We start from the raw sequence: 7,500 nt of genomic DNA on the forward strand, positions 1-7,500 counted from the left end.
TGCAACTCCCAGGTGGTCTCCCATCCAAGTACTAACCAGGCCTGGCCTTGCTTAGCTTCCAAGATCAGATGAGATTGGGCTTGTTCAGGGTGGTTTGGCTGTAGGTATTGGATTCCTAATGACCTACATCTCCTATACATTTTAAACCAGCATTGAAGGAAGGGGGAACAAGAGAGAAAAAAAAAAAGGGTGACAGCACCTGGAACTCCCAGGTGGTCTACCATCCAAGTACTAACCAGGTGGTGGACATGCTTAGCTTCCAAGATCAGACGAGATTGGGCTTGTTCAGGGTGGCGTGGCCATAGGTTTTAGTTTCCTAATGACCTACATCTCTTATACATCTCAAAACCAGAATTGAAAGAATCCGGAACAAGAGAGAAAAAAAATGGCCTACAGCACCTGGTATTCCCAGGTGGTCTCCCATTCAAGTACTAATGAGGCCTGCCCCTGCTTAGCTTCCAAGATCAGATGAGATTGGGCTTGTTCAGGGTGGTGTGGCCGTAGGTGTCAGTTTCCTAATGACCTACATCTCTTATACATCTCAAAACCAGCATTGAAGGAATCCGGAACAAGAGAGAAAAAAAAAAGGCCTACAGCAGCTGGTATTACCAGGTGGTCTCCCAACCAAGTACTAACCATGCACAGCCCTGCTTAGCTTCCAAGATCAGACGAGATAGGGCTTGTTCAGGGTGGTGTGGCTGTATGTATTGCTTTGCTAATGACCTACATCTCTTATACATTTCAAACCAGCATTGAAGGAAGCCGGAAGAAGTGAAAAAAAAAAATAGGGCGACAGCACCTGGAACTCCCAGGGTGGTCTACCATCCAAGTACTAACCAGGCGTTGGCCCTGCTAAGCTTCCAAGATCAGATGAGATTGGGCTTGTGCAGGGTGGTGTGGCTGTAGGTATTGGTTTCCTAATGACCTACATCTCTTATATATCTCAAAACCAGCATTGATGGAAGTCGGAAAAAGAGAGAAAAAAAAGGCCTACAGCACCTGGTATTCCCAGGTGGTCTCCCATCCAAGTACTAACCAGGCCCAGCCCTGCTTAGCTTCCAAGATCAGATGAGATTGGGCTTGTTCAGGGTGGTGGGGCTGTAGGTATAGGTTTCCTAATAACCTACATCTCTTATACATTTCAAACCAGCATTGAAGGAAGCCGGAACAAGAGAGAAAAAAAAAAGGCAGACAGCACCTGGAACTCCCAGGTGGTCTACCATCCAAGTACTAACCAGGCCTGGCCTTGCTTAGCTTCCAAGATCAGGCTTGTTCAGGGTGGTGTGGCTGTAGGTATTGGTTTCCTACTGACTTACATCTCTTATACATCTGAAAACCAGCTTTGATGGAAGCCGGAACAAGCGAGAAATAAAAAAGGCCTACAGCACCTGGTATTCCCAGGTGGTCTCCCATCCAAGTACTTACCAGGCCCAGCCCTGCTTAGCTTCCAAGATCAGAGGAGATTGAGTTTGTGTAGGGTGGTGTGGCTGTAGGTATTAGTTTCCTAATGACCTACATCTCTTATACATCTCAAAACCAGCATTGATGGAAGTCGGAAAAAGAGAGAAAAAAAAAGGCCTACAGCACCTGGTATTCCCAGGTGGTCTCCCATCCAAGTAAATAACCAGGCCTGCCCCTGCTTAGCTTCCAAGATCAGATGAGATTGGGCTTGTTCAGGGTGGTGTGGCCATAGGTATTAGTTTTCTAATGACCAACATCTCTTATACATCTCAAAAGCTGCATTGAAGGAAGCCGGAACAAGAGATAATAAAAAAAAAGGCCTACAGCACCTGGTATTCCCAGGTGGTCTCCCATCCAAGTACTAACCAAACCCAGCCCTGCTTAGCTTCCAAGTTCAGATGAGATTGGGCTTGTTCAGGGTGGTGTGGCTGTAGGTATTGGTTCCTTAATGACCTACATCTCTTATACATTTCAAACCAGCATTGAAGGAAGTCGGAACAAGAGAAAAAAAAAAGGGCGACAGCACCTGGAACTCCCAGGTGGTCTACCATCAAAGTACTAACCAGGCCCAGCCCTGCTTAGCTTCCAAGATCAGATGAGATTGAGTTTGTGTAGGGTGGTGTGGCTGTAGGTATTGGTTTCCTAATGACCTACATCTCTTATACATCTCAAAACCAGCATTGATGGAAGTCGGAAAAAGAGAGAAAAAAAAAGGCCTACAGCACCTGGTATTCCCAGGTGGTCTCCCATCCAAGTAAATAACCAGACCTGCCCCTGCTTAGCTTCCAAGATCAGATGAGATTGGGCTTGTTCAGGGTGGTGTGGCCATAGGTATTAGTTTTCTAATGACCTACATCTCTTATACATCTCAAAACCAGCATTGAAGGAATCCGGAAAAAGAGAGAAAAAAAAAAGGCCTACAGCACCTGGTATTCCCAGGTGGTGTCCCATCCAAGTACTAACCAGGCCCAACCCTGCTTAGCTTCCAAGATTAGGCTTCTTCAGGGTGGTGTGGCTGTACATATTGGTTTCCTAATGACCAACATCTCTTATACATCTCAAAAGCTGCATTGAAGGAAGCCGAAACAAGAGATAATAAAAAAAAGGCCTACAGCACCTGGTATTCCCAGGTGGTCTCCCATCCAAGTACTAACCAAACCCAGCCCTGCTTAGCTTCCAAGTTCAGATGAGATTGGGCTTGTTCAGGGTGGTGTGGCTGTAGGTATTGGTTCCTTAATGACCTACATCTCTTATACATTTCAAACCAGCATTGAAGGAAGTCGGAACAAGAGAAAAAAAAAAGGGCGACAGCACCTGGAACTCCCAGGTGGTCTACCATCAAAGTACTAACCAGGAGCCGGTCCTGCTTAGCTTCCAAGATCAGACGATATTGGGCTTGTTTAGGGTGGTGTGGCTGTAGGTATTGGTTTCCTTATGACCTACATCTCTTATACATCTCAAAACCAGCATTGAATGAAGCCGAAACAAGAGAGAAAAAAAAAAAGGCCTACAGCACCTGATATTCCCAGGTGGTCTCCCATCCAAGTACTAATCAGGCCTGGCCCTGCTTAGCTTCCAAGATCAGACGAGATTGGGCTTGTTTAGGGAGGTATAGCTGTAGGTATTGATTTCCTAATGACCTACATCTCTTATACATCTCAAAACCAGCATTGAAGCAAGCCAGAACAAGAGATAATAAAAAAAAAAACCTACAGTACCCTGTATTCCCAGGTGGTCTCCCATCCAAGTACTAACCAGGCCCGGCCCTGCTTAGCTTCCAAGATCAGACGAGATTGAGCTTGTTCAGGGTGGTGTGGCTGTAAGTATTGGTTTTCTAATGACCTACATCTCTTATACATCTTAAAATCAGCATTGACAAAAGCCGAAACAAGAGAGAAAAAAAAAAGGCCTACAGCACCTGGTATTCCCAAGTGGTCTCTCATCCAAGTACTAACCAGGCGCTGCCCTGCTTAGTTTCCAAGATCAGATGGAATTGGGCTTGTTCAGGGTGGTGTGGCTGTAGGTATTGGTTTTCTAATGACCTACATCTCTTATACATCTCAAAATCAGCATTAAAGGAAGCTGAAACAAGAGAGAAAAAAAAAAGGCCTACAGCACCTGGTATTCCTAGGTGGTCTCCCATCCAAGTACTAACCAAGCCCAGCCCTGCTTAGCTTTGAAGATCAGATGAGATTGGGCTTGTTCAGGGTGGTGTGGCTGTAGGTATTGGTTTCCTAATGACCTACATCTCTTATACATCTCAAAACCAGCATTGAAGGAAGCCTAAACAAGAGAGAAAAAAAAAAGGCCTACAGCACCTGGTATTCCCAGGTGGTCTCCCATCCAAGTACTAACCAAGACCAGCCTTGCTTAGCTTCCAAGATTAGGCTTGTTCAGGGTGGTGTGGCTGTAGGTATTGGTTTCCTAATGACCTACATCTCTTATACATCTCAAAACCAGCATTGATGGAAGCCGGAACAAGAAAGAAAAAAAAAGGCCTACAGCACCTGGTATTCCCAGGTGGTCTCACATCCAAGTACTAACCAAGCCCAGCCCTGTTTAGCTTCCAAGATCAGATGAGATTGGGCTTGTTCAGGGTGGTGTGGCTGTAGGTAATGGTTTCCTAATGACCTACATCTCTTATACATCTGAAAACCAGCATTGAAGGAAGCCAGAAAAAGAGATAATAAAAAAAGGCCTACAGCACCTGGTTTTCCTAGGTGGTCTCCCATCCAAGTACTAACCATGCCCGGCCCTGCTTAGCTTCCAAGATCAGATGAAATTGCGCTTGTTTAGGGTGGTGTGGCTGTAGGTATTGTTTTTCTAATGACCTACATCTCTTATACATCTGAAAACCAGCATTGAAGGAAGCCAGAACAAGAGATAATAAAAAAAAAGGCCTACAGCACCTGGTATTCCCAGGTGGTCTCCCATCCAAGTACTAACCAGGCCCAGCCCTGCTTAGCTTCCAAGATCAGACAAGATTGGGCTTGTTCAGGGTGGTTTGGCTGTAGGCATTGGTTTCCTAATGACCTAAATCTCTTATACATCTCAAAACCAGCATTGAAGAAAGCCAGAACAAGAGATAATAAAAAAAAAAGGCCTACAGCACCTGGTATTCCCAGGTGGTCTCCCATCCAAGTACTAACCAGGCCCAGCCCTGCTTAGCTTCAAAGATCAGACAAGATTGGGCTTGTTTAGGGTGGTGTGGCTGTAGGTACTGGTTTCCTAGTGACCCACATCTCTTATACATCTCAAAACCAGCATTGAAGGAAGCCGGAACAAGAGATAATAAAAAAAAAAAGGCCTACAGCACCTGGTTTTCCTAGGTGGTCTCCCATCCAAGTACTAACCAGGCACGGCCCTGCTTAGCTTCCAAGACCAGACGAGATTGGGCTTGTTCAGGGTGGTGTGGCTGTAGGTAATGGTTTCCTAATGACCTACATCTCTTATACATCTGAAAACCAGCATTGAAGGAAGCCAGAAAAAGAGATAATAAAAAAAGGCCTACAGCACCTGGTTTTCCTAGGTGGTCTCCCATCCAAGTACTAACCATGCCCGGCCCTGCTTAGCTTCCAAGATCAGATGAAATTGCGCTTGTTTAGGGTGGTGTGGCTGTAGGTATTGTTTTTCTAATGACCTACATCTCTTATACATCTGAAAACCAGCATTGAAGGAAGCCAGAACAAGAGATAATAAAAAAAAAAAGGCCTACAGCACCTGGTATTCCCAGGTGGTCTCCCATCCAAGTACTAACCAGGCCCAGCCCTGCTTAGCTTCCAAGATTAGACAAGATTGGGCTTGTTCAGGGTGGTGTGGCTGTAGGCATTGGTTTCCTAATGACCTAAATCTCTTATACATCTCAAAACCAGCATTGAAGAAAGCCAGAACAAGAGATAATAAAAAAAAAAGGCCTACAGCACCTGGTATTCCCAGGTGGTCTCCCATCCAAGTACTAACCAGGCCCAGCCCTGCTTAGCTTCAAAGATCAGACAAGATTGGGCTTGTTTAGGGTGGTGTGGCTGTAGGTACTGCTTTCCTAGTGACCCACATCTCTTATACATCTCAAAACCAGCATTGAAGGAAGCCGGAACAAGAGACAATAAAAAAAAAAGGCCTACAGCACCTGGTATTCCCAGGTGGTCTCCCATCCAAGTACTAACCAGGCATGGCCCTGCTTAGCTTCCAAGACCAGATGAGATTGGGCTTGTTCAGGGTGGTGTTGCTGTAGGTATTGGTTACCTAATGACCTACATCTCTTATACATTTCAAACCAGCATTGATGGAAGCCGGAACAAGAGAGAAAAAAAAAAAGGGCGACAGGACCTGGAACTCCGAGGTGGTCTACCATCCAAGTACTAACCAGGCGCTGGCCCTGCTTAGCTTCCAAGATCAGACAAGATTGGGCTTGTTCAGGGTGGTGTGGCTGTAGGTATTGGTTTTTTAATGACCTACATCTCTTATACATCTCAAAACAGCATTGATGGAAGCTGAAACAAGAGAGAAAAAAAAAAAGGCCTACAGCACCTGGAACTCCCAGGTGGTCTCCCATCCAAGAATTAACCAGCCCCGGCCCTGCTTAGCTTCCAAGATCAGACTTGTTCAGGGTGGTGTGGCTGTAGGTATTGGTTTCCTAATGACCTACATCTCTTATACATCTGAAAACCAGCATTGATAGAAGCCGGAACAAGAGAGAAAAAAAAAAGGCCTACAGCACCTGGTATTCCCAGGTGGTCTCCCATCCAAGTACTAACCAGGCCCAGCCCTACTTAGCTTCCAAGATCAGGCTTGTTCAGGGTGGTGTGGCTGTAGGTGTTGGTTTCCAAATGCCCTACATCTCTTATACATCTCAAAACCAGCATTGAAGGAAGCCGGAACAAGAGAGAAAAAGAAAGGCCTACAGCACCTGGGATTCCCAGTTGGTCTCCCATCCAAGTATTAACCAGGCCCAGCCCTACTTAGCTTCCAAGATCAGGCTTGTTCAGGGTGGTGTGGCTGTAGGTGTTGGTTTCCTAATGACCTACATCTCTTATACATCTCAAAACCAGCATTGAAGGAAGCCGGAACAAGAGATAATAAAAAAAAGGCCTACAGCACCTGGTATTCCCAGGTGGTCTCCCATCCAAGTACTAACCAGGCCCAGCCATGCTTAACTTCCAAGATCAGATGAGACTGGGCTTGTTTAGGGTGGTGTGGCTGTAGGTACTGGTTTCCTAGTGACCAACATCTCTTATACATCTCAAAACCAGCATTGAAGGAAGCCGAAACAAGAGAGAAAAAAAAAAGCCCTACAGCACCTGGATTTCCCAGGCGGTCTCCCGTCCAAGTACTAACCAGGCCTGGCCCTGCTTAGCTTCCAAGATCAGATGAGATTGGGCTTGTTTAGGGTGGTGTGGCTGTAGGTACTGGTTTCCTAGTGACCTACATCTCTTATACATCTCAAAACCAGCATTGAAGGAGCCGGAACAAGAGATAATAAAAAAAAAAGGCCTACAGCACCTGGTATTCCCAGGTGGTCTCCCATCCAAGTACTAACAAGGCACGGCCCTGCTTAGCTTCCAAGATCAGACGAGATTGGGCTTGTTCAGGGTGGTGTAGCTGTAGGTATTGGTTTCCTAATGACCTACATCTCTTATACATCTCAAAACCAGCATTGAAGGAAGCCGGAACAAGAGATAATAAAAAAAAAAGGCCTACAGCACCTGGTATTCCCAGGTGGTCTCCCATCCAAGTACTAACCAGGCCCAGCCATGCTTAACTTCCAAGATCAGACGAGATTGGGCTTGTTTAGGGTGGTGTGGCTGTAGGTACTGGTTTCCTAGTGACCAACATCTCTTATACATCTCAAAACCAGCATTGAAGGAAGCCGAAACAAGAGAGAAAAAAAAAAGCCCTACAGCACCTGGATTTCCCAGGCGGTCTCCCATCCAAGTACTAACCAGGCCTGGCCCTGCTTAGCTTCCAAGATCAGATGAGATTGGGCTTGTTTAGGGTGGTGTGGCTGTAGGTACTGGTTTCCTAGTGACCTACATCTCTTAT

At 45.9% G+C, this 7,500-nt stretch overlaps 7 non-coding genes and 25 pseudogenes across 7 annotated transcripts; all 32 read right to left on the reverse strand.

Annotated features, from left to right (window-relative positions):
- The window catches only part of LOC142134666 (5S ribosomal RNA), a 119-nt pseudogene extending 13 nt beyond the window's left edge, over positions 1 to 106 (reverse strand).
- Positions 107 to 387: 281 nt separating this feature from the next.
- Positions 388 to 506, reverse strand: LOC142134672 (5S ribosomal RNA; annotated as a pseudogene).
- Positions 507 to 587: 81 nt separating this feature from the next.
- Positions 588 to 706, reverse strand: LOC142134818 (5S ribosomal RNA; annotated as a pseudogene).
- Positions 707 to 987: 281 nt separating this feature from the next.
- Positions 988 to 1,106, reverse strand: LOC142134849 (5S ribosomal RNA). Its single transcript, XR_012687120.1, has one exon. It is a non-coding gene; the product is annotated as a 5S ribosomal RNA (ribosomal RNA).
- A 270-nt stretch (positions 1,107 to 1,376) lies between these two features.
- On the reverse strand, positions 1,377 to 1,495 carry LOC142134848 (5S ribosomal RNA; annotated as a pseudogene).
- Positions 1,496 to 1,575: 80 nt separating this feature from the next.
- Positions 1,576 to 1,695, reverse strand: LOC142134681 (5S ribosomal RNA; annotated as a pseudogene).
- Positions 1,696 to 1,778: 83 nt separating this feature from the next.
- On the reverse strand, positions 1,779 to 1,897 carry LOC142134643 (5S ribosomal RNA). The gene has a single exon (XR_012687084.1). It is a non-coding gene; the product is annotated as a 5S ribosomal RNA (ribosomal RNA).
- A 78-nt stretch (positions 1,898 to 1,975) lies between these two features.
- On the reverse strand, positions 1,976 to 2,094 carry LOC142134705 (5S ribosomal RNA; annotated as a pseudogene).
- An 80-nt stretch (positions 2,095 to 2,174) lies between these two features.
- LOC142134721 (5S ribosomal RNA) lies at positions 2,175 to 2,294 on the reverse strand (annotated as a pseudogene).
- Positions 2,295 to 2,375: 81 nt separating this feature from the next.
- Positions 2,376 to 2,484, reverse strand: LOC142134785 (5S ribosomal RNA; annotated as a pseudogene).
- Positions 2,485 to 2,566: 82 nt separating this feature from the next.
- Positions 2,567 to 2,685, reverse strand: LOC142134655 (5S ribosomal RNA). Its single transcript, XR_012687085.1, has one exon. It is a non-coding gene; the product is annotated as a 5S ribosomal RNA (ribosomal RNA).
- A 280-nt stretch (positions 2,686 to 2,965) lies between these two features.
- LOC142134852 (5S ribosomal RNA) lies at positions 2,966 to 3,084 on the reverse strand (annotated as a pseudogene).
- An 83-nt stretch (positions 3,085 to 3,167) lies between these two features.
- LOC142134621 (5S ribosomal RNA) lies at positions 3,168 to 3,286 on the reverse strand (annotated as a pseudogene).
- An 81-nt stretch (positions 3,287 to 3,367) lies between these two features.
- LOC142134648 (5S ribosomal RNA) lies at positions 3,368 to 3,486 on the reverse strand (annotated as a pseudogene).
- Positions 3,487 to 3,567: 81 nt separating this feature from the next.
- LOC142134618 (5S ribosomal RNA) lies at positions 3,568 to 3,686 on the reverse strand (annotated as a pseudogene).
- An 81-nt stretch (positions 3,687 to 3,767) lies between these two features.
- Positions 3,768 to 3,876, reverse strand: LOC142134794 (5S ribosomal RNA; annotated as a pseudogene).
- Positions 3,877 to 3,956: 80 nt separating this feature from the next.
- LOC142134842 (5S ribosomal RNA) lies at positions 3,957 to 4,075 on the reverse strand (annotated as a pseudogene).
- An 81-nt stretch (positions 4,076 to 4,156) lies between these two features.
- Positions 4,157 to 4,275, reverse strand: LOC142134708 (5S ribosomal RNA; annotated as a pseudogene).
- Positions 4,276 to 4,358: 83 nt separating this feature from the next.
- Positions 4,359 to 4,477, reverse strand: LOC142134722 (5S ribosomal RNA). The gene has a single exon (XR_012687092.1). It is a non-coding gene; the product is annotated as a 5S ribosomal RNA (ribosomal RNA).
- An 84-nt stretch (positions 4,478 to 4,561) lies between these two features.
- On the reverse strand, positions 4,562 to 4,680 carry LOC142134627 (5S ribosomal RNA; annotated as a pseudogene).
- An 85-nt stretch (positions 4,681 to 4,765) lies between these two features.
- On the reverse strand, positions 4,766 to 4,884 carry LOC142134624 (5S ribosomal RNA; annotated as a pseudogene).
- Positions 4,885 to 4,965: 81 nt separating this feature from the next.
- LOC142134709 (5S ribosomal RNA) lies at positions 4,966 to 5,084 on the reverse strand (annotated as a pseudogene).
- An 85-nt stretch (positions 5,085 to 5,169) lies between these two features.
- Positions 5,170 to 5,288, reverse strand: LOC142134831 (5S ribosomal RNA). The gene has a single exon (XR_012687110.1). It is a non-coding gene; the product is annotated as a 5S ribosomal RNA (ribosomal RNA).
- Positions 5,289 to 5,372: 84 nt separating this feature from the next.
- LOC142134628 (5S ribosomal RNA) lies at positions 5,373 to 5,491 on the reverse strand (annotated as a pseudogene).
- Positions 5,492 to 5,575: 84 nt separating this feature from the next.
- Positions 5,576 to 5,694, reverse strand: LOC142134675 (5S ribosomal RNA; annotated as a pseudogene).
- Positions 5,695 to 6,166: 472 nt separating this feature from the next.
- Positions 6,167 to 6,275, reverse strand: LOC142134750 (5S ribosomal RNA; annotated as a pseudogene).
- Positions 6,276 to 6,355: 80 nt separating this feature from the next.
- On the reverse strand, positions 6,356 to 6,464 carry LOC142134804 (5S ribosomal RNA; annotated as a pseudogene).
- Positions 6,465 to 6,546: 82 nt separating this feature from the next.
- Positions 6,547 to 6,665, reverse strand: LOC142134839 (5S ribosomal RNA). Its single transcript, XR_012687117.1, has one exon. It is a non-coding gene; the product is annotated as a 5S ribosomal RNA (ribosomal RNA).
- Positions 6,666 to 6,746: 81 nt separating this feature from the next.
- Positions 6,747 to 6,865, reverse strand: LOC142134644 (5S ribosomal RNA; annotated as a pseudogene).
- An 83-nt stretch (positions 6,866 to 6,948) lies between these two features.
- Positions 6,949 to 7,067, reverse strand: LOC142134664 (5S ribosomal RNA; annotated as a pseudogene).
- Positions 7,068 to 7,151: 84 nt separating this feature from the next.
- LOC142134826 (5S ribosomal RNA) lies at positions 7,152 to 7,270 on the reverse strand. Its single transcript, XR_012687105.1, has one exon. It is a non-coding gene; the product is annotated as a 5S ribosomal RNA (ribosomal RNA).
- An 81-nt stretch (positions 7,271 to 7,351) lies between these two features.
- LOC142134601 (5S ribosomal RNA) lies at positions 7,352 to 7,470 on the reverse strand (annotated as a pseudogene).
- Between the last annotated feature and the right edge of the window lie 30 nt (positions 7,471 to 7,500).

The sequence above is a fragment of the Mixophyes fleayi genome, unplaced genomic scaffold (assembly GCF_038048845.1).
Source record: "Mixophyes fleayi isolate aMixFle1 unplaced genomic scaffold, aMixFle1.hap1 Scaffold_574, whole genome shotgun sequence".
Classification (NCBI taxonomy): Eukaryota; Metazoa; Chordata; class Amphibia; order Anura; family Limnodynastidae; genus Mixophyes; species Mixophyes fleayi.